The sequence below is a fragment of the Pteropus medius genome, unplaced genomic scaffold, assembly GCF_902729225.1.
Source record: "Pteropus medius unplaced genomic scaffold, Ma_sr-lr_union100, whole genome shotgun sequence".
In the NCBI taxonomy this organism is placed as follows: Eukaryota; Metazoa; Chordata; class Mammalia; order Chiroptera; family Pteropodidae; genus Pteropus; species Pteropus medius.
The window spans coordinates 9,009,692-9,031,796 of record NW_024346771.1 but is presented as its reverse complement, the minus strand read 5'-3'; the positions used below and the strand labels follow the sequence as shown (position 1 = coordinate 9,031,796).

General features: G+C 42.1%; 1 pseudogene; it reads right to left on the bottom strand.

The window, feature by feature from the left end:
* Positions 1 to 22,105, bottom strand: part of LOC120613849 (40S ribosomal protein S27-like) — a 33,373-nt pseudogene that overhangs the window by 1,189 nt on the left and 10,079 nt on the right.

Here is a 22,105-nt window from a genome sequence, read left to right as displayed (position 1 = left end):
TGATTATCTAATTGTTGTAGTACCATTTGATGAAAAAATACCTGTCTTTTCTGCACTGAATTGTCTACATGTTTGTTGTCAAAAATCAGTTGTCCATATATGTGTGGGCATATTTATGTATCTTTTCTTCTGTTCCATTTATCTATTTGTCTATCCCAGTGAGTTTATAGTTTTAATCAAACTTGAAAAATCTCTGTTCATTATTTGTTCAAATATTTTTTAAATTCTCTTTCTCTCTCTTTGGAAATTTCAATTACACTTATGCGATACTACTTGAAGTTGTCCCATAGATCGCAGATGCTCTTTTCATTTTTTAAATTCTGTCTTTCCTCTGTGTTTCATTTTGTATAGTTTTGATTACTATGTCTTCAAGTTTACTAATCCTTTATTCTGTAATGTCTGATCTGTTGCTAATCTCTTCCACTGTATTTTTCATCTCAGATATTATAGTTTTGTTCTAGAAGGTTAGTTTGCATCTTTTTTCATAACTTCCATATCTATAAGTAATGTTTTGAACACATTGAAGACAGTTATAATGACAGTCTTAATATCCTTGTCTGGTGATTCTAACATCTGTGTCAGTTCTAAGTTGATTTCATTTGATTAATTTTTCTCCTCATTATGATTTGTATTTTCCTGCTCCTTTAAGTGCCTGGTAATATTCGATTGGATGTTAGACAATATTTTTGTCTTGTTGGGTGCTGAATGCTTTAGTATTCCTGTAAATATCCTTGAGATTTTTCTGAGTTATAGTTTAGTCACTAGGAAACAAATCCATTCTTTAAGGTCTTGCTTTTATAATTTTTGAGGTGGATTCATGTTTAATCTAAGGTTAATTATTCTTCACGACTGAGACAAGCCCCTTCTGAGTACTTTACTCATTGTGTTGTGAATTGTAAAGTTTCCAAGTCTGCCTGATGAGAACAGGCACTAGTCCTGACCCTGTGTGCATGCTGGGCACTGTTACCTCTAATTTTTTCCTTGAAGTTTGGTATTTTCCTCACAAGCATTCAGTACTCTGCTGAATACTTAAGGAAAACTCTCTGCACATCTCTGGGTTCTCTCTCTGTTCAGCCCTCTCCTCTCTGGTTCTCTGTCCTTTGAACTCTAGATGCCTTTATCTCTCTGGATTCTCAGCTCCATCTCAACTCTCAGAGTCCCCTAGGATCTCTCTTGGGCTCCCCTTCTCTGTATCATGGTCTGGGAACTCTCTTAAGGCAGCAAACGGGCATAGCTATAGGGCTTACCTCATTTGTTCCCATTTCTCAGAGATCACTGATCTTGGTTGCCTGATATTTATTGTCTTTAAAGCTGTTGTTTCAAATATTTTACTTTTTTAAAAGATGATTTGGTAAATCTGGTTGCTGTTATTCATCTTGGCCAGAAACAAAAGTACCATAAGGCTTCCCCTTAATCAGAAGAATGATGACAAATGCAATCTTCGAAAAACTTCCACTGGTAACTATGTAGGACAACAAAATGGAGCACAAATTAGAAAGAAGGGAGAGCCTCCAGGATCATAAATTATTTTAAAGTCATTCTGCTCCCACTAGCATCCTACCACCTGTGCTTCTGAAGAAGTAAATTACAAGGAGCCAGGCCCACTTGCTATAAGCCCAAGGATTGTGATTTCTCTCTGCTCTGAACCACAGGGGCTTTAACTCGAGCACTATGTGAGACAAGGCCATACCCCAAAGGAGGACCCTGCTGTTAAGCAAAGCCCCTCCCCCTACCACCAGCTGCCGACCTAGCATGCTCTTCCTGCACCCATGTCTTGAACCTTACTCATCCATCAAGATAGGCTCCACTTTAACTTCTACCAGGAAGTCTTCTCTGACCTAAAGCTGGATGAGGTGGCTTTCCCCTTTGTTCCTGTGCCTGACTTGATCATATTACTTATTACACTGTGTTATATGAGCTATGCGCACGTCTGAATTCCCAACCAGACAGAGAAATCTATGACAATAGAAACAGGTCTTTGAACACTTCACAGCCTCCACACCTAGCACTAAGCCAGCCCAGAACAAGCAGCAGGAAAGATTAACTGGGTGGCTTGGTAATGGAATGAATGGAGAAATAAACAAAGGAGGTAGACCTCTGGGTCTCCTGCTTCATCCTCTGGCTCCATCAACTTCCCGTGGCTCTGAGTAACTTACCTGTTTAATCTAACTGTGCCCCGGGACCTGGTCCAGCCCTTGGTAAGGTAGAAGGGAAGAACCAAATAGTCTCTACTTTCAAAAAGGTAGCTGAGTCTGAGGCTTACCTTCACCCTCATAAATTTCTCCTGGGAAACTTGATGCAAAAACATCCTGGCCATCAGGTTTCCTCTGTTAAGTAAGCTTTGCTTTTCTCTCTCCTGTTGTAAGTCTGAAGGTTTAATAATGATAGCAAACAACAAAATAATGGACATATGATTCGTTCCTATCTGGAACAATTAGAGGAGAACAGATTCTGAGGCCACAGGCTAGTGTCTTCCCAGCCACGTATTTCATGGCCAATACATCATTCTATCCCTGTGCCCCTATGAATAGGTAAGAATGTGGAAACTCTAACTCAACAATTAAAAAAAATCCAATCAAAAATGGGCAGAAGACCTGAATTGATATTTCTCCAAAGAGGAAATACAGATGGCCAATAGATATATGAAAAGATGCTCAAGGTCACTAATCACCAGGGAAATGCAAATTTAAAATCACAATGAGATATCACCTCACACCTGTCAGAAAGGCTATCATCAATAAATCAAAGAACAACAAGTGTTGGTGAGGATGTGGGAAAAAGGAAACACTCATACACTGTTGGTGGAATTGTAAATTGGTACAACTTTTATGGAAAACAGCTTAAAGATTCCTCAAAATATTAAAAATGGATCTACCTTTTGACCCAGCAATTGCACTTCGGGGTATTTAATCAAAGAAAACCAAAACAATATTGGTAAAGATCTATGCACTACAATATTTGTGGCAGCACAATTTACAATAGCCAAGAAATGGAAGCAACCTAAATGCCCATCAACAGACAATTGGATAAACAAGTAATGTTTCATATATACAGTGGAATATTACTCAGCCATTAAAAAATTAAATACCATATGATTTCACTTATATGCGGAATCTAAGGAACAAAAAGAACAAACTAATCAAAAGCAGACTCACAAATATAGAGGACAATATGGTGATGGACAGAGGGGAAGGGGGATTGGGAGAAAAGGGTAAAGGGTTAAAGAAGTACAAATTAGTAATTGATAGATGATCATGGATGTGGGGAGCGTGGTATAGGGAATGCAGTTAGCATTAATATATTGGCTAAGTGGAGAACCAGAGGAGAGAAAGAGCAATCAGGGAGATCGTTTTATAAATTATATAAATGTCTAACTAATACAGTACTGTATACTTGAAACTAATAATAAAATTAAATTAAAAAAAAAAAGAATGAGGAAACTGCACAATGCAGGAGTCGAGTTGCTTACCTAAGGCCACACAGGAGCTCAGGAAAGGATGTCACTAGAATCCTCAGATCTGAGACTCTTGGCCTGTGGGCTGAGGACCTGGGAGTGGAGTGGTATAGGGGAGGAGAACTCAAAGTAATTCCAAATGGCCTATGCATCCATATTTGTTCCAAGAATTGTCTCTATTCTGAATAAAGAATATCATAAACATCTACTCATCGCTAATTTTTCCAACCAAAGTAGTTGAATGTTATTTTGGTGAGGAGGTATAAATTCATTTAAAAAACACATATCATGCTTTTTTATTTCATTATATATTCTATCAAACCATGAGTACCAAGACCTGAGAGGAAAAGTGCCCTGTGGTTCACAGTCCAGTTTTCCTTGGTCTTTAAGCATTAGGTGTGCTAAAACTGAAACAGGGTTTAGCCACTCCTGTTTTGGGGGCAAAAGTGAGTCCCAAGGGCACAGGAGGAGGGGTAGCTGCCATTCCTCCCCTGAATGTCAGGCAGACTCTCTCCAGGTGCTGCCTATCCCCGCCCCTCAACCTTGCCCGTTCATGCATCAGGAAAACCACAAACTTGAGTCTTTTCCATTTTCTGGCAGTTTGGGGGCTTTAGCTAAGGACCTATCCTCCCAGCTTGTTTGGTTCCCTCAGGCTGTCATTGAACACCTGGGGAGCTATCACATTTGATACTTGGATGCTTCCTGCAGAAATTCCTGACCCCTGCTCTAGGGTTGAAGAGCTGAAGATAAATTGAGACCAGACCCTGAAAACCATTCATATATTGTCCCAAGAACAGCATGGAGCCTTCTGTCACACCCTTCCCAGATCTGGACCCTCTGAAGCAACAGGACACACAGCAAGGCATCAGGGTGTGGCAGAGGGGAGAGGGGTTTGAACACTGACAGAATCTTCATTCTGCTGAGATGAGTGAATATCTTAACCTCTCTGAACCTCAATTTACTTAGCTTTAAAATGGGGATAATAATATACATACTTTAATGGACCTTGGTAAGGATTAAAGAAAAGTATTTCAAGTGCCTGGCCCCATGTCTGCTATATGACTGCCTCTTATCTGATGTTTGTTTTTTATGTTTACCTTTGCAGAGCACACCCTGGATGTGTCCTGGTGTCCTGGGTTCACTCAGCTAAATTTCTGCTACTGCGTGGAGGGCCTCTAGAGGGGAGTAGGAAGATAGAGGTGACTGCAGAGTAGGAAGTGAGGACGACAGGTGTGCATGCGTACATGAGTGTGCACACATGTGTACAGAGGAGGCAGACACACAAGATGCAAACTAAAGGCCTCCAGAGAGTTTCTGCTTAATCTACTGTTCCAGATTCCGCCATTCTTTCGAGTTCTTCTGACTTAAATAATCTTTAAATTGCAAATGTTCCCGGGAGTGGTAACGAATCAAGCCTACCAGCTTTAGTGTGAATGTTTTCATTGTTTTTAATGGTTTCGTCACCTTAAGAGTGATGAAAGTGGAGTGAGACAGGGGAACGTCAGGGTTAGGGTCAGGGAAATGAAAGGTCCAAGCTAGGTAGACCTTGCAGGGTGACACTCAGGTATGGAAGTAGCAATCTGGGATCCTTTTACCTTGGGGGAGGCGGTCAGGAAGGGCTTTGCAGGGGAGAAGACCCCACCCTGGAGTCAGAAAAAATGAGCACCGGCAGACAGCTTGAAGCTGTGTGTGAACTGTGTACTCTCTAAACTTCTCACACTTCCATGGTGTGAGCAGCCACAGGATAGCCACAAAGCATACACCTGCTCCCTGGGAGTCAGAACTACTCTCACGGAACAGAGATGCTGGTTACATGGACTCCAATGAACTCCCCAGAGGGCAGTTGGTCAGGCTTCCTGCCCACCAGCTGCCATGGACCCTTCAGATCATGGTGCCGGCTCCCACCTCAGAGCTGGCTCCCACCTCAGGCTCTTTTTACTCTGCCCATTTGATCTTTGCAGGTCTTCCCTGGTCTTCTTTAGGTCTCAGCTCAAATGTCACATCCTTGAAGAGAACTTACTGATTCTTCCCCATTTGAAACAAGCTCCCTCTCCCATCAAAGTGCCCTCTTCCTCTCCTTCATGGCTCTGGTATAAATGGTAGGTAGGGATTTGTCTGCTTTGCAGAAGGGGAAGATTGTACTTCTAGGATAGTCACGAAGGCTCAGTGAACAGGTCCAGAGCAGGCCTCAGGGAGAGGACCTGCTGCCTGGCTTCCTGGAAGCACTGAGGAGGCACAGAGCCCAAGAAGACTACTCTGAACAGAGTCCCAGACAGCAGCTGGGCCTGCCAGGCAGTGGGCTGCACCCAGGGATCCGTAGCATAGGATGTCCGTGGAGCTGCAGAAACCTCCCAAAACCTAGACATAGCCTTAGAAAAAAAGGGAACCCAAAACTGTGATCCATTAAGAATTTGCTCTCCCAATGAAATGAAGTCTCAAATTAGAAATTAATGTGAATTATAGAAAATCAAAGTTACGCTTTTTGCACACCTGGGATTGAGAGCATGAAATTCATGCCCATCTCATTTCCTTACTCAGCATCCTGTACTTGGCCATGCGTTCCATAAGGGCAGAGAAGTTGTTCCCTGCACAACCGGTGCATTTCCAGGGCAAGCATTGTGTCTGGCACATAGTATGTTCTCAATAAATATTTTGGAGGGTGGCTTCATGGGATGAATAAACAACTATGGGCTTCCAACTCTGCAAGCCCACCACCCCAGAGTAGATCTCTTCGTCCCTTGGGAAGATTCCTTTCCCTCCGAACATGGACCAGATATGTCTAAACCCCACTCCAGATCTGTTTCCTGGGAAGCTGCCACAGGAACTTGCCCCGGCCATGGTACCTCGGGCCTTTGAGAGGCAGGTGACAGCTTGGGTAAACTGATCTCTTTGTTCCCATCATCAAGGTAGACCGAACAGATGTTTGGCAGTCACCATGGTCAGACTGGGCCTGCCAGAACAGGAGGCTGAGGCCAAGACAGGGAATGTGTTAGGAGAGATTTTGGGGACGAGGGTCACAAAGAGAGCACTCCAGGGCTCCTGCAAGCGTGCCTGAGCTCCAAGGCCACGTGGCAGGCTGTGCAACCCATTAAGGCGAGAGCTCCTGCCAAGGCAAGGAAGTGACAGAAGGAGGCTAGGCAGGCCCCAATGTCATCTCTGAAATGAACGAAGTGGTCATAAAAGCAACTAGCATGTGCAAAAGCCTGAGTCGTGGAGTAGAGTGTCCATGGTTCCCAGCCCTGATACTTGAGGTAGGTGTCTTCAGCTCTGAGCCCTTATTTCCTCAACATCAAAATGCTGCCCCTCTCTCCTCTGCTTTGTGATTGAGGGACTGAGACTGCAACCATCTTTTTGTCTCTATGGTAGGTTTAGCCAATAGGGGGTGCTAGAGGGAGGCTACAGGATTCCAGAAGGAAGACAGGACCTGCTTCCTCTCCCTGTCTGTAAGCATCCTTTCAGCAGCTCTTCTTCACCTTGACCCCAGCAGCTCCCTCCTTCAGCAGCAGAGGAATCCAGCCTGCAGTTTTCCAATCTTCGTAGTACCAGCCTCTGCACTGCATCTCAAGACAAGCCCCAGATGAGAAATCTCCCCTCCTCCTACACCCCAGAGGTCTGAGTTTCAGCTCCATGAGGACTCTCCTCCAAGCTCTTAAATCTTAATAATTTAATCTCTTCCCTCTTTCTCTCAGCCCTGGGGTAGTAGCTGCTTCCAGCAGTTATTACCTCCACAATAACTTAGTTTTCTTCTTGTAAGTTACCTAATTAACAACTTTTTAACCTGGTTAACACTTTTTATATTAATTTCTCTCTGTGAGAATAATGGAATATAGTTTCTATCTCCTGACAGGGTCCTGGCTGATACTTTAGGTTAATGAAATGTGCTTCTTATTAATTAATATTTTTTTTGAGGATGAGATTAGATGGTTTTCACATGGTGCCTGGAATATAAGAAGTCTTCAAGTCATGTTAATCCTTTCCTTGCCTCTGAAATACTCCTAGACTCATATGGTACCAACTTATTTTCGAAAATCTTAATTTTATCTGCTACTGAAATGTTTAAGAGCAGAGGTTTGGAGATAAATGAAGCTGTGTCTGATCCCAGCTCTGCCACTTACTAGCTGTATAGCCCTGAACAATGTTCTTCACCCCTTGAAGCCTCATCTATCAAGTAGAAATGATAATAACAGCACTTATAGAGTTGCTGTAAGGATTATATGAAATAATGTTTGTAGAGTTTCTAGCATATAGCAGCACTCAGAAAATTATAGTCGTTAACTCTTTTGTTTGTTTATTATTCCATGGATACATCAGTCAAATCTTATCAACTAAATCATCAGTTATTTGAGAATAAGTTCTGCCACTTAGTTTTCTATAATCCCACAACTAACCTTAAGCTTCAACAATGCCTATTACAGTTCTAGGCCCATATTTCAAGCTTAATAAGTAGTATCACAGGCATTTAGAGTTGGAAAAAGTCCAAAGCTCATCTTGCAGTTGCAAAGAGATCTTAGAGGTGAATTAATATAACTCCAGTAGTTGTAGTGCCACCCTTACAATGTACCTACCAAGAGTATGTACATCCTCCAACTGGAAAGATGTTCTTTAAGTGGAAATGAATATCCATCTTTCTATCATGTCTACTTCTTGACTGAAGCTCTATCTTTTGGGGTCACGCAGACAAATCTATTCCCTTTATCTCATGACCAAGTATCTGAAGGTGACGATCATATTGCCCCTAAATCTTCTCTTCTCCCAGTTAAATGTTTCTGGCAGTTCCCTCAACTATTACTTGGATAGCAAGATTTCAAAATGCCTCTCCTTCCCAGACACCTTCATAGATGAGTATCTGTTAAAATCCTGGTGCCCAGAGCAGATGCAATGCTGCACCCAAAGGCAGACTAGAACAGAGGTCAGGATCATCACCTCCTGTGATCAAAATGCTCTCTTCTTTTTGATGTGGATTAAAATCACGGTCTTGTAACTACTTTATTTGGAAGCCATGTCCCCACTCCTTTTGCATTTCCAGTCAATTAAAACTTCTATAGAAGTCCCGGTTCTTATTTGTGAGCAATAGAAAACATATCTAACTGAATTATACAAATAAACAAAAATAGTAAATGCACATTAGAATTCTTGGAAGATGGTAGTGGCATTTTCCATTCTTCCCAAATTGTTCCACATAAACAGAGCAACTAAGACAGCAAAAGTAAAGACCCATAAACAGCATCTACAACAAAACTAGGTGATGAGGTCTCCCCAAGAATCTCCTGCCATGAGTGGATGAGAACAACCTACTGGTAGCTACAAGAACTACATGGTATCTACATCTGTGCAGAAGGAAGCATAGGGAGACAACTGGGCTCCTGATGCCTATACAAATAGAATAACCTAAAGTCACTAGTATGAGCTAACTAGAAAGCACTCTGGGCCAATTTGCGAAGAGCAATCATAACTGGGAAGGTTTCGAAGGATCCAATATGGGAGTAAATGCAGTGGAGTAGGGCATAATAGAGCTGATGGTGATAGAGCAGCATCACCTATAAACTCAAGAGATTGAACAAATCGAAGCCCTTTTCCAAAACAAAGATCCACACTGAGAAGAAACAGATAGGAGTAGAACACAAGTTGAAGAAGACAGAGAAAATAGAAGCAAAGGAAAAGGAAGGTCCATATTAAAGTAAAGGAGGGGAACAGAGTAGGCAGATCTCGGAAAGTAGGCCATGTTTTTAATCACTTTGAAAAGACAACATAAGAGGGAGCTCTACAGAAATAAAGCCAAAAAAAGCTATTCTAGCACACATTTCCATGCTAAAAACAAAGAAAATGCATTGAAAAGTGAACAACGGAAAAGAGTCAAATCTCATAAGAAGTTTATTCTGAGGAAATAAGAGAATAAAGAGTATTATAAGAATATGTAATAATATATAAGAATCAGAGAATAAATATCACCACAGACGACAAAACACACAAAAAAGAGATATATGAAAAAGAGAAATAATCTAAGAACAAACTAAATAATTAAGAACAAACTAAAATATAGTATATAAATGATAAAAATTATTAAAGAAAAATATAAATTAAAATGAGAAAACTTTATAAATAAGTTGACTGGAGAATAGGAATATTTGAAAAGAGAAATGACAGAACTCAGGATACAATTAGGAAAAAAGGAAAAATTATATTTAAAATGAAAACTAAATAGAAGAAACATGAGCAAGAACAAACAATGTTTTAAGATAAATAGAAATAGAAAGAAAGACATGTTTTTAAAATAATTTTTAAAAGATAAAAAGGATTTAAAGATAAGTGATAGATATAAAAGACAGGCAAAGAAGAGTCAGCATATGTATAAGAGACTTCAAGAAGCATATGAAAATGATAAAAAAGTACAAAGATAAGATGTATAATTTATGAAAACATTCTTGAAATAAAAGAATTTGTGACTATGAAGTGAAAGAGCATACCACAATTCTAGGGAAAGTAATTCATATGGCCAGTTTTAAGATACATCTTAGTAAAATTATTGGGCTTTATGAAAAAAAAAATACTTTTGACATCCTGGCAAAAAGACCACATTATTTGAAAGAAAAATATGACCACAGTGTCATCAGACTTTTTGATAGCAACACTTTATGCGAAATAACAATGGAGTAACATTTTTAACATATTCAAAAAATGTGAATCACAGATTTTATATCAAACTAAATTGACCTCCGTGAAAAAAGACCATAGATATATTGTTATGAACATAAGAACTCAGAAATGATTGCTCCACAGGCCTCTCATGAGGGACCATATAAAAAATAATTCTATGCCAATAAATTAAACAACCTAGATGAAATTGACAAATTCCTTAAAAGACACAAACAACCAAAGCCCTATGTCTATTAAATAAATTGAATGTGTAGTTAAAAATCTCCCCACAAAGAAAGCTCCAGACTCAGATAGCTTAACTGACAAATTCTATAAAATATTTAATGAGAAAATTAATACTAATTCGACACAAAATCTTACAGAATATTGAAGAGGAAGGAACAATTCCAATTCACTGATATCAAACCAAAGAAGTCACAAGAAAACTACAGAGCAATATCCCTTATAAACATAAATGCAAACATTCTTTAAAAAATTTTAGCAAATTGAATTCATGTATATAAAAAGGACAACACAGCATAACCAAGTGGGGTTTATCTCAGGAGTGCAAGACTGGCTTAAAATAAATCAATTTATAACGACATACTAAAAAACAAAAAAGAAAAACCATGTTATTTCATTAAACAACATGATTATTTATGTAGTACATCCAGAGAAAGCTACCAAAAAGCTATTAAGACTAATTAGTGAATTAGCCAAGTTACCAGATACACGGTTAATATGCAAAAATGGATTGTTTCTACATACTAGGAATGAACAATCTAAAACTGAATTTTAACAATACGATGTACAATAGCAACAAAAACATGAAATACTTAGGGATAAATTTGATAAAACATATATGATTGTACACTTAAAACTATAAAACTTTATTGAAAGAAGACCTAAATAAGTGAAGCTATAAAGCATGTTCATGGTTTAGAAGACAATATTGTTAAGACTGAGAAACTGAGGGATGCTTCCTTAAATACATGTCTATATATACACGAATACCTTAACCCAAAGGCCAGCATCTTACTTAATGTGGAAACACTAGAGTTTTTCCCAATAGTCAGATGCAAGATAAGGAAGTTCTTTATTTCCAGAGCTATTTAATTTTGGGGCTTTAGCTAATCCAATCAGATAAGAGAAATCTATAGAGAAATAAAGACTTGGAAAGGAAAATCACTATTTGCAAATCATATGTAAGGAAACTCTCCTCCACAAAATCACTTGAAAAACTACTACAGACAACTTAAAATTTTAGTAAAGAAGCAGATTATAAAATAAACATAAATTGATAAGACAGACACACACACAAATCAATGAGAAGATATAACAGAATTAAAATCCTATTTACAATAGCTATAAGGTAAAGGAAATTCCAAGGAGTAAATGGCCAAAATTTATGTGAAAAAAGTTTTGGAATGCCTCCTGAAAGTCACAAAAGTTGGCTTAAACATAAAGATAAAAGGTGTGAAATTTGGACTAAGGAAACTCTACGGGACAATCTTGTTTCTTCAACAAATATATTACAAGTAAAATTTAAAATGGCTGGGTAAACTATACATTAAAGGAGACCTACAAAACACATCGACTGTTACAATGTATAGACTTATTTGGATTCCAATTCAAGCAATCATTTGTAAAACTAGAGAGGAAATATAATCACTATGTATCAGATGACACTGAGGTTAATTTTTTTAGGTGTGTTAATAATATGATGGGTTGTTTTTAAGGTGTCCTTATCTTTCAGAAATATATACTAAAATATGGTTGAAATGATACAAAGTCTGAGATTTGTTTCAAAATAATCTCGGAAATGGAAAATGAGGAAAGATAAATCAAGACTGGCCATATATTGATAATTGTTGAAACAGGGTGATAAGTCAATCAGGTTCATTTTACTTTGCTTACTACTTTGATATATATTTGAAAATGACCATAGAAGAAAAAGCTTAAAAAATAATAAGTTACATACTATGCTGTATCCCTTATAACAGGGGTCCCCAACCCTTAGGCCGCAGACCGGTACAGATCCATGGCCTGTTAGGCAGTGGGCTGCACAGCAGGAGGTGAGCAGTGGGCCAGTGAGTGAAGCTTCATCTGTATTTGCAACCGCTCTCCAGCACTAGCATCACCACCTCGGCTCCACCTCAGATCATCAGGCATTAGATTCTCATAGGATCACCAGTCCTATGAGTGTCAAAAAGGTTGGGGACTGCTGCCTTATTACTATCGTTGAGTCTTTTGTTGTTGTTGTTGTTTTAATTTTATTATTAGTTTCAAGTATACAGTACCATATTGGTTAGACATTTATATAATTTATAAAATGATTCCCCTAGTTGCTCTTTCTCTCCTCTGCCTCTCCACCTAGCCATTACATTAATGTTAACTACATGCCCTATGTCATGCTCCCCATTCTTGTGCCCATCTATTGACCACTAATCTATAGTTCTTTAATCCTTCACCCCATTCTCCCAGCTTCCCAACCCCTTCCCCTCTAGCTATCACCAGATTGTCCTCTATATTTATGCGTCTGTTTTTTTGATTAGTTTGTTCTTTTTGTTCCTTAGATTCTGCATGTAAGTGAAATCATATGGTATTTATCTTTCTCTGTCTGACTTATTTCATTCAGCATGATAACCTCTAGGTCTATCCATGTCATTACAAATAGTGGATTCATTTTTTTTAATGGCTGAGTAATATTCCATTATATATATGAACCATAATTTCTATATCTAATCATCTGTTGATGGGTATTTAGGTTGCTTTCATATCTTGGCTATTGTAATTTGTGCTGCCATAAACATAAGGGTGCATAGATCTTTATCAATTATTGTTTTGGTTTTCTTTCAATAAATACCCAGAAGTTCAATTGCTAGGTCAAAAGGTATATCCATTTTTAATTTTTTAAGAAACCTCCAGACTGTTTTCTTAAATCTACAGATAAACATACATTTAATGCTCACCATTAGTCCTTGTACTGATTTATTTCAAGTCATTTTGGTTGTCTGAAATCCATTTCCTAGAGGATTTCTCAGGCAGGGTTCATGTGAATTATATTCCCAGAGTTCTTACAAATTCCCGTTTGTTTTCTTTATACCTGAAGGTCAGTTTGGCAAGAAATAAAATCCTTAGCTCACATAACCTTCCCTTCAATATCTTAAATATGTTCATCTATTATTGTTAGCATGAAATACTTCTGACAAATATCTGAGGCCAACTTGGTTTCCTTTCCTTAGAGAACTTGCTGTGATGATGCTAATATTATATAATCTATGCTGTCCAAGATGATAGCCATCGACTACATGTGGTTGCTGGCTGAGCACTTAAAATGTAAGAGGAATTAACTTTTTAATTTAATTAAAATGTCTAATGACTATCATATTGGACAATGCAGTCTTAGACTGACTTGATCTTTTTTCCTGGATACCCAAAATACTTTTCCTTTAAAATCTAACAATTTTGCTGTATGTTTCATTGTTGGCCTTCTGGGCCAGTTTTCCTAGATATGCAGTGTCATCTTTCAATATTTTGTTTAGTGTCTTTTTGTTTCAGAAAACTTTTCTTTGACTAATAGATTTTAATACTGATTCTGTCCCATTGCTTTACTTTTCTTCTTCAGACATTACTCTCATACATGTATTGTATCTTCTTTGTCTTTCTATATCCATCACTGTCTCTCAGATCCTTTAAAAATTTTTTCATTTCTTTTTTAATTTTAAAGACTACCAGGGCCTTGTTCAAAAGAATCCAGGAGTCTGAATTAGATCCCACTAGCCAAAGATGGGACAATTTGAGCATGAAGTTACTTTCCATCAAAAATCATATGTTGATGAATTCTTCCCCAAACGAAGGGAGTCCATGTGCTGGGCAGCCCAGAAGAATGACAAAGATCACCCAAATTCCTCAGTGTGTTTCTTGTGAGCCACTGCTAAGCTATCAATCTCCAATTCAGTCTGGTGTGGAGGCTGGGCAGGAAATAAGCCTATCCAATTGGTCTATAGTGGGCAAGGTGGGTCTACATGAGGAAGACAGAATGTCAAGGACATATATTTTACTTGGACAGTCACTTTATAAAGGGAAGGTCTTCAAGAGTAGGGACTGTTTCTTATCCAACTTTTTACTTCCAGTATTTTATAAAGAATACGGTCTATAACAGATGCTACATAAAGGCTATTAAATTCAACTGTAAGGGCAGAACCATATATTTACCCATATCAAATTTAATCTTGTTAGATTTGGTTTATCATTACTGCCTGTTGAGATTTTATTGAATTTACATTGTATCATCCATTATATGTTCCTAGTGCCGACCAGCTTTGTGACATACACAAAGTTGATGGGCATGCAAATAATAATCTCACCCCGGTCGTGAAATATAAAGGTCAGGAAGGGGACAAGGACAAAGCACATGTATGGCCTACTTACACAGATAGCCTTCAGATTTGCCTTTAGCCATTAGTCGATCTTTCATGAGGCCATGACTCAGTTATGTCTCCACCCAATCATCAGGTAACGAAGTTTACGGCTAACATGTGCTGAGCATCTACAAGGTGCTAGGCACTACTCCGAGTGCTTTACATCAATTTGATTATTCCACCTCAAAATAATCCTGTGAAAGTAAAGTGAACATAGTCTCTGAAATCATACTGCCTTGGTTCAAATCCCAGTTAGATCATTAACCAGCTCTGTGACCAGAAACAAGCACTAACCTCTCCAGTTTCCCAGGTTCCTTTTCTGTGAAAAGAAAGGACTGGCTATGCTAATTTCATATGGTTGTTGTGAGATCACATGTGTAGTGTGCGTACCACAGGCTGTGTCAGGTGATAAGTATTTAGAATGTAGTGGTGGTAGCCTTACTCTACAGGCTGAGGAAAAGTGGAGGGCCATCAACGTTAAGTAACTTGTCAAGGACATACAGCTAGACAGTGGCGACACTTAAGTGCCTGACATTTTCTCTCTCCATCTAGTCCATCCACAAGGAGACTATGTGTGATTTTCCCACATGTCCTAGCAAGGCTCAGATATGCATTGTCTTTTGCATTTTCTTGCTCACTGATATTTAAATCCTGGCCTGAGAAAGACAAGCTGGCAAGGAAATTAAGGAATGTCAGAACTTTCCACCTTGGTTATTCATCTTTTCTCTTCGTCTGGGCTGACCTGCATGTCAGGGCAGAAGAACGACCAGAACCAAGACAGCATCATAAATCAGAATCAAAGGAGTAGAACAAATAAACCCATGAATGAATGAATGAATGAATGAATGAATGAGCATTGTAAAATTGTCCATTGTCCAAGTCCATGGTGTTGTTGGCTACAGCCTGGCATCGTGACTTCTGTTGTGATGGACATCTTAGGGAATTTTCTCCTCTACTCTTCAGGAAGTTTGACGCTCATGGGACATTTCCAATGTCAGAAATTACAACCAACCATAAAATATTTTTAAATCCAAGCAATAACCATCTCTGTTGTATAAACATACCAGGAAGAAAAATGACTGCCTAGGAACCCTGACTATAAAATCCAGGGTCATACCCAGCTCTACCTAGTTTTGTCACCTGCCCCAGCTCCTGTGAAGTCCTCTGGCTGTGTTATGCACGAAGACTTTACAGGAATGACTCAGATTCCTATCCCTTGCCTAGAACTATGAGTCCTGAAAGATTCAAGTCCTTACCCTTGAACTCACTGCACCACACTGAAAATAATTATTTACCTACCTGTTGCTGGGGAAATCCAAAGACACCAAGTTCCTTCATCTACTACATATAGATGTTTTCTTTTTGCCCCAAATTAAGGGGTGGAAATCCAAAGAAAGGGAAAAATTATCTTCTGTCCTAAGTAACTCATCTCGCAAGAGGTGTCCACTACTCTAGCTCTTCCTCTCCCCATGCTGTTTCTGCCCACACTCTACACTCTACAAGACCCTTTACCTCTGGGTGCCCCAAGGCCTTACATGGCTTGACAATCCCAAACTCCACCAGGCATCTCTCCCTCCACTCTGCCTGATTCCTTAGTGATTTAGTTCATATTTCTTTACTTTTGTGGTCGTTTGAAAATGTCCATTAAAAATTGAGTTTAATTTTTTTTTTAATTTCAAACACCACCTTGTCCAGGAAGCCTTCCTTGACTCAATGGGAGTGTCTTTTTGGCCAAGCCTGGGTCCATTTGCCCAGGAATGGGGGAAGGAACATCTGCCACTTTCAGTTTCCTCAGTGGGTGGCTTAACTCCTCCTGCCAATACTCAAAAAACGTGACTTACTCTCAAATAAGAAGTTGGTAAGTGTGTTGTGCAGTCCTCTGCCAACCCCAATAACAAATACCTCTTGCAGTGTTTAAGAGTTAAAGAGGGGACTAGATGACAGAGGAGGGCCGGATTTAAGGGCTAGATGAACTCAAGAGGACTCATGGAAGAGATGTGTCTTGACATTGGCCTTTAAGCACAGAGAGGATGTGATCCCTGCTCTGCTCATGATGCTTGTCCTGACCTCGTCAGCCACCTTGCCCTTGATCCTCTGTGAGCGACCAGTTGCTGCGGCAGCATCACAGTTCCCACGGGTACCTGATACTTTGCTGAGAGCTAAGCATGCACACCTTCCAAGCCTCCAATCTTACAGGCTAGCTTCACTTGCTCCATTTTACATATGAGGAAACTGAAGCTTAGACAGATAACATGCTTGGTATGCGGGAGGCCAGTGTGGGAACCCAGGCTTGTTGACTGTGACGCCTATACTCTTTGCCTAATTCCTGATTCCTCCCCACACAACTGGAGAAGTAGTAGGAACACTTTGAATTTCACTCCTACTACATGTTTTCCCAGGAATGTTTGTATCCTTCCTATGAGACAGTGAGGGCTATGTATGATACTTCACTGAGTAGTCGAGGAACCCAAAGCCAAGGTCAGCCAACTTTCAAGGACTAGAGTCTGCCTGGGCCGGGGCCAGCTCTCCGCCCTGATCCAGCCAGTAGCTGCCTTCATCCCCTTGACCCTGCTGTGGAAGACTGTGGGATGAATCAGTTTGGGGAACAGATCCCATTAGGCTGTGTCTGTCCACATGTTGTAAGCCCACACCTAGCCATTCTCCAGAGCACAATGGTTGAAAGTGCAGAGGGAACATTTGTCTAGGAGAACAATGGGTATTGATTATTCTGGCAACTACCGCTGGCAGACTCAGGAGGTGGTTTGGTCTGGGGTTTGGGGTGGGTTTTACTTGGATGCCAAAGCCCAGTTACTCATCATGCTTCCCTTGCCTGGGCCCCTGGGCTGCTTGAGGCACAGTGAGAACAATTCCACAGCCCAGGACATGTGCTGTCCCACTATCCCCTCTTCTTCTGGGAGTGACTGGTGTTACTGTACTGGCTGGGGCTGGGCTTGCCTGAGAGCACTCCTAAGACTGAGACAGGGGCCTGGACCCTATGGGTTGGGGTCTCCCAGAGCTGGAGGTGTGGGTGGGGGTGGAAGCAATCTTTTTCATGCTGGGGAATACATACCTGAGAACTTTCTAAAGAGCTCTGTGTCCATGCTCCATTTTCTGGCCACCTACATGTCACTCCAAGTATTCTCTCTGTCTAACACACACACACACACAGAGAGAGAGAGAGAGAGATTCTGCATATACCCAGAGGATCAGGACACCTCCTGCTTCTCACCATTTTAATCACCTGGTCTGGGAGGCAAATGATCTCGACCAAGTCCTGGTTCAGCCACCAATGTATGACCTTTCACATCCCCTTTCTAAGACTCAGTGTCCCCAACTGTGTGTTGAAGAGACTGGATGCATCAGCCAGCCACTTTGCACGTCAGACCCTCTGGACCTCACCTGCCTCCTGCTTCAGTCACCTCTGTACCTCTTCGGGAACCAACTCTGTGTCTTGCCCCATGAGCATACCTGGCCTGAGGGCCACACAGTAGCAACCCGAAAGGGTGAAGATCAGGAATATGAGGGTAAATTTTCCTCCTTTCTCCCCCAGAGAGTATGCGCAAGTCCTCAGAGCCAGGGCCCAAGGTCTGCCATGAGTCTCACCCCACATCAGTTCTCCATTCCTCCCCGGTCTTCCCCCCAACCATCACTTCATTCTCTGGGGTCATGCTCACTAATAAGGCCTCAGGCTCTGCTTGGGTGAACACAGGTCAAGACAGTGAATGTGAGAACTTCTCAGGCTTCTCCTCTGTGACATAGGAAAGGTGTTCTAAGAAACAATGCCAAGCTCTGGGTCTCGCTCATAGCCTGGTTTGCATCCTTGCCTCCTTTACTCACTGATTCTCGCTGACCTTTCATTCCTTCCTCTGTAAAATTGGGCCGAACCCTTGTGGAACTGCACTGAGAATGAAATGAGACTGCACTCTGCACTCTGTGCAAGGTTTGGTGTCCAGTAGATGCTCAATAATTAAAAACAAACAAACAAAAACAACCCTAGGCTTGAGCAGAGAGCAGAGAGAGGCAGTGGCTGGGAGCCGAGCCGCTGAGCAGTTTCCAGGTATCCCTCAGGAGGCTCTGCCTTGTTGGCTGGACATCATGGCAGAGGAAGCCACTTCACCCAGAGTCCCACATGCACCCCAGCCTTGTCTCCCTCCTCCACCAGCCTCAAGATCAAGTGTTCGCAGGCTAGACAACGCATACCCTGGGGAGTGAGCCCAGAACCAGGGCCAAGATTCCGGCAGGCACTCAAGATCAACAAGCCTCAGGTTTCCTGGTTGAGGTCATGCACGTACAACATGTTCCCTCTTTCCAGAGGGGGGAGAAGCCCCAGAACCAGCCCTCAGGCTTCTCTGTCACCCTCCTGTCTCAGTTACTTCTCAGCTGCTTCAGTCATCAACCTAAACAAAGGGAATGTGGAGCAGAGGCCATTCTCAATGTAGCAGCTTGATGGGCTCCAGAAACAACTGTCTGCACGCCCAGAGCCTCCGCTGTGCCCCAAGCCAGCTTCTAATCCTGGGGTCACACGGCCCTCGGAGACTTGGCTCTGATGGGACCTACCTCTGATGACATTCCCATTCATCTGTGGCTGCTCTGCAGGTCAAGGAAGGGCTGGGAGCATGAGAACCAGGGACCAGTGGCCTGTTCTACAGGAGGCAGGTGCACACAGCCAGGTTGTCGTGCACCAGCACTGTTCCTGGCCTTCTGGCTAAAGCTGCAGGTTTGCACAACACAGCCCTCTAGAGCCATTGACTGGGTGGATCTCTGAGTCACCTACACGTGTGCCCTCCCAACCTCCCTGGCTTTCCCTGCTGACTGGCTTTTCCCTACTGACTTTGAGAACCTCACATCCTGCAGGACTTTGGGGTCGGTGCTGCTGTTTATTGAATCTTCAGTGGTGCCTTCCTCTTGCCATCCCTAGTCTTTCCATAGGAGTGCCAAGGCTCAAGCCCACCCACCCTCCACAAGTTTCCAAGATGATTATTCTAGAACATAACTCGCATCAGGTTGATCCTTTGCTCAAAATCCTTTCATGGCTCCCCAAGTTTTCAGGATAAAGTCCTCCAAGGGCTTTTATCTTCCCAGCAACCCCACGGCTACCTTGCCTTCCTGTGCTCCCTCTGCAGACTTCCTCAAAGGCTGTCTCATACTCTCTTGCCACAGGCCTCTCTGCACATCCTGTTCCTTCTCACGGGAATGCTCATCTCTTCTTCTTTGACAGGTGACGGCTTGCTCATCTTTCAACACTCAAGCTTCATCCTCAGGAGACCTCCTTAGATGTCTCTAGGCTGGGCTGGGTTATCTTCCTCTGGACCCCACAGAACTTGGGCTCCTCCCATCATCTGCTCACTATTCTGATTCCATCTATTAGCTGAGCCCTTTGAAGACTGTCTCAATGTCTCCTTCATCTCCAGTGGGCTCAGTAAAGTCCCACAACACAGCAGACATCAAAAAGTGTTTCTGGGTTGGATGGATGGATGAAGGATGGATACCTATAAGCAGCTAAAATATCCTGAATTTCCTAACATCCACCACAATCAATAAAAACTTTGAAAATAATTAGATTAACCTGAACTAAAAAGTTCCCAACAGAGGGAACATGTTGCCCTAGAGATGCTGATATTATTCCCTTTATTCACACAGTCAGCATTTACTACAAGCCTCCTGAGGGCCCGAAGGAGAGAGGAAGCCCAGTCAGTGGAAGGCCCTGCCTACAGGACATTGATGCAACCACAGAATAGACTAGACACATCTGGGAATAACTCACAAGAGCCCATCAGCTTCTACTGAGCAAGTGCGGTGGGTGCCAAGGGGAGGGAGAGGAGGGGAAGGTTAGAGGAGGACAGAGAGGGTCACTGCAGAGCTGCTCAGTGGTGAGCACTCAAGTCCTGTAAAATTCTGACTCCAAACTCTGCATCCCATGAGATGGACAAAAACATGACCCAAAATTTTGTAGCTGACCCTCCGGCCCTGGCTCTGACACCTGAATCTAAACCTTAACCTTATCCAGGAGGCCAAATCTGCCCCTGGCCCAAACCTGGACCCGAACCCTAATGAGGTCAGATCTTGACCCACACGGAAAGCTTGAGAAATCCTTGTGTGACGAGTAACCAAACTGAACTTGGAAACCCTCTGAGACAAAGACTGGCAAAGGCAAAGCAGATTCAAAACGCGACTCCAGTGTGGGAAACCCATGTGCAGCCCCTGACCACAGCCCCAGGGCTGTGCCAGAGACTCAGAGGTCTGGGAGATATGCGTCCCTTCAGCACCTTGTGGAAATGGGCTGAAAGTCCCAGGGAACCTGGGGTCAGCTAAGGGGTCTAGGAGCAGTGGAGAGGAACATCTGGACTTCTGTCCTCCGGGCGCCTCCCCTCCCACCCTCCAACCCCCGTAAGCCTCGCTGTCCCTCAGCCACTGATCCTCGACATGCACTTGAGAACCTCCTGCAGGCGCCAGGCCCTGAGCCAGGCACTTGGGGATGAAGCGTGCAGATCTTGCTCTCAGGAACCTAGCTCCAGTGGGGAGAGGGGCGGGGCATGAGGCGCAGTTTATTCCCTCATTCATTCAGCATGTATTGCATATCTGTAGTTCCCAGGCTCACAGGGTAAGTGTCTCACAGTCCAAAGGTTGGGAAATCTGATTTAAGGGACTCTCCAGTTGCAGCTCCACCTCTCAGGGTAGACTCACATGTATAAATCTTCAGGCCGATGCATTCGTTTATAATGAGCAGTCCTGGTACAAGATGTGACAACCACCCCTGGCTTGTGATTGACACCTTCTCCTCCAAAGTAGGCTTTCATCAGAAAACCAGCACCCATTCGTGAGTTGCTCAGAAAGCGTGGATGTGGAACAAAGAGAGCTGGAAAACGGAGCAGTGCTGCCAATGGGTCCAGAATTCTGAAAGTGTGTTGGTGATCAAGTTTCCCTCTTGCAGGCACTGCTGGCCTGGGCACTGCCAGGGCTGGCCTCTGTGACACTCCCTTTCTGAGTGGCTATGACGGAAAAAAAATCCTTCTTTAGATGTTGTAGCAGATAAGAATACATCTAACTTCAAATACTTTAAAAGCTTCTTCTTTTACGTTTGTTGACTCAGGGTGATAAGATGGCTGCTGCCCCTCCAAGACTCACAGTGGCATTCCAGTCCGAAAGAAAAAGGGAAGAGCAAAAGGGCCAAAAAATTTCCTCCTGGCAAAACTTCGCCCTTCCCTAGAGAATTTTGCTTATATGCTGGTATCCAGAACCCTGTCATGTGTACACTCTAGCAGCAAGGGAGACCGAACAATTGAGCAATTTTATTTTCTGACCTTTGTAATAGAGGAAGGCAAGGAGAAGTGGTGGTGGATAGAGGCTGGGCAAACAACCGGCAGTGTCTGTCACAGACAAGTTGTGACTTTTGGTCAGGGCTCAGCAGAGCCTGGCTACTCCGGAGCTGTGTGTCCTCTTCAAAAGACTGTGCTCTCCTCTCTGATCAGCACTGTTGACTTTTATTTCAGTGCTCAGAGGCCAGTCTTTGTTAAGGATAACTCACCAGGGATCCCAGATACTTAAGACCTCTCCTCTGTGCAGGTCCCTTGTTCTACAGGTCACAGTCTCCGCC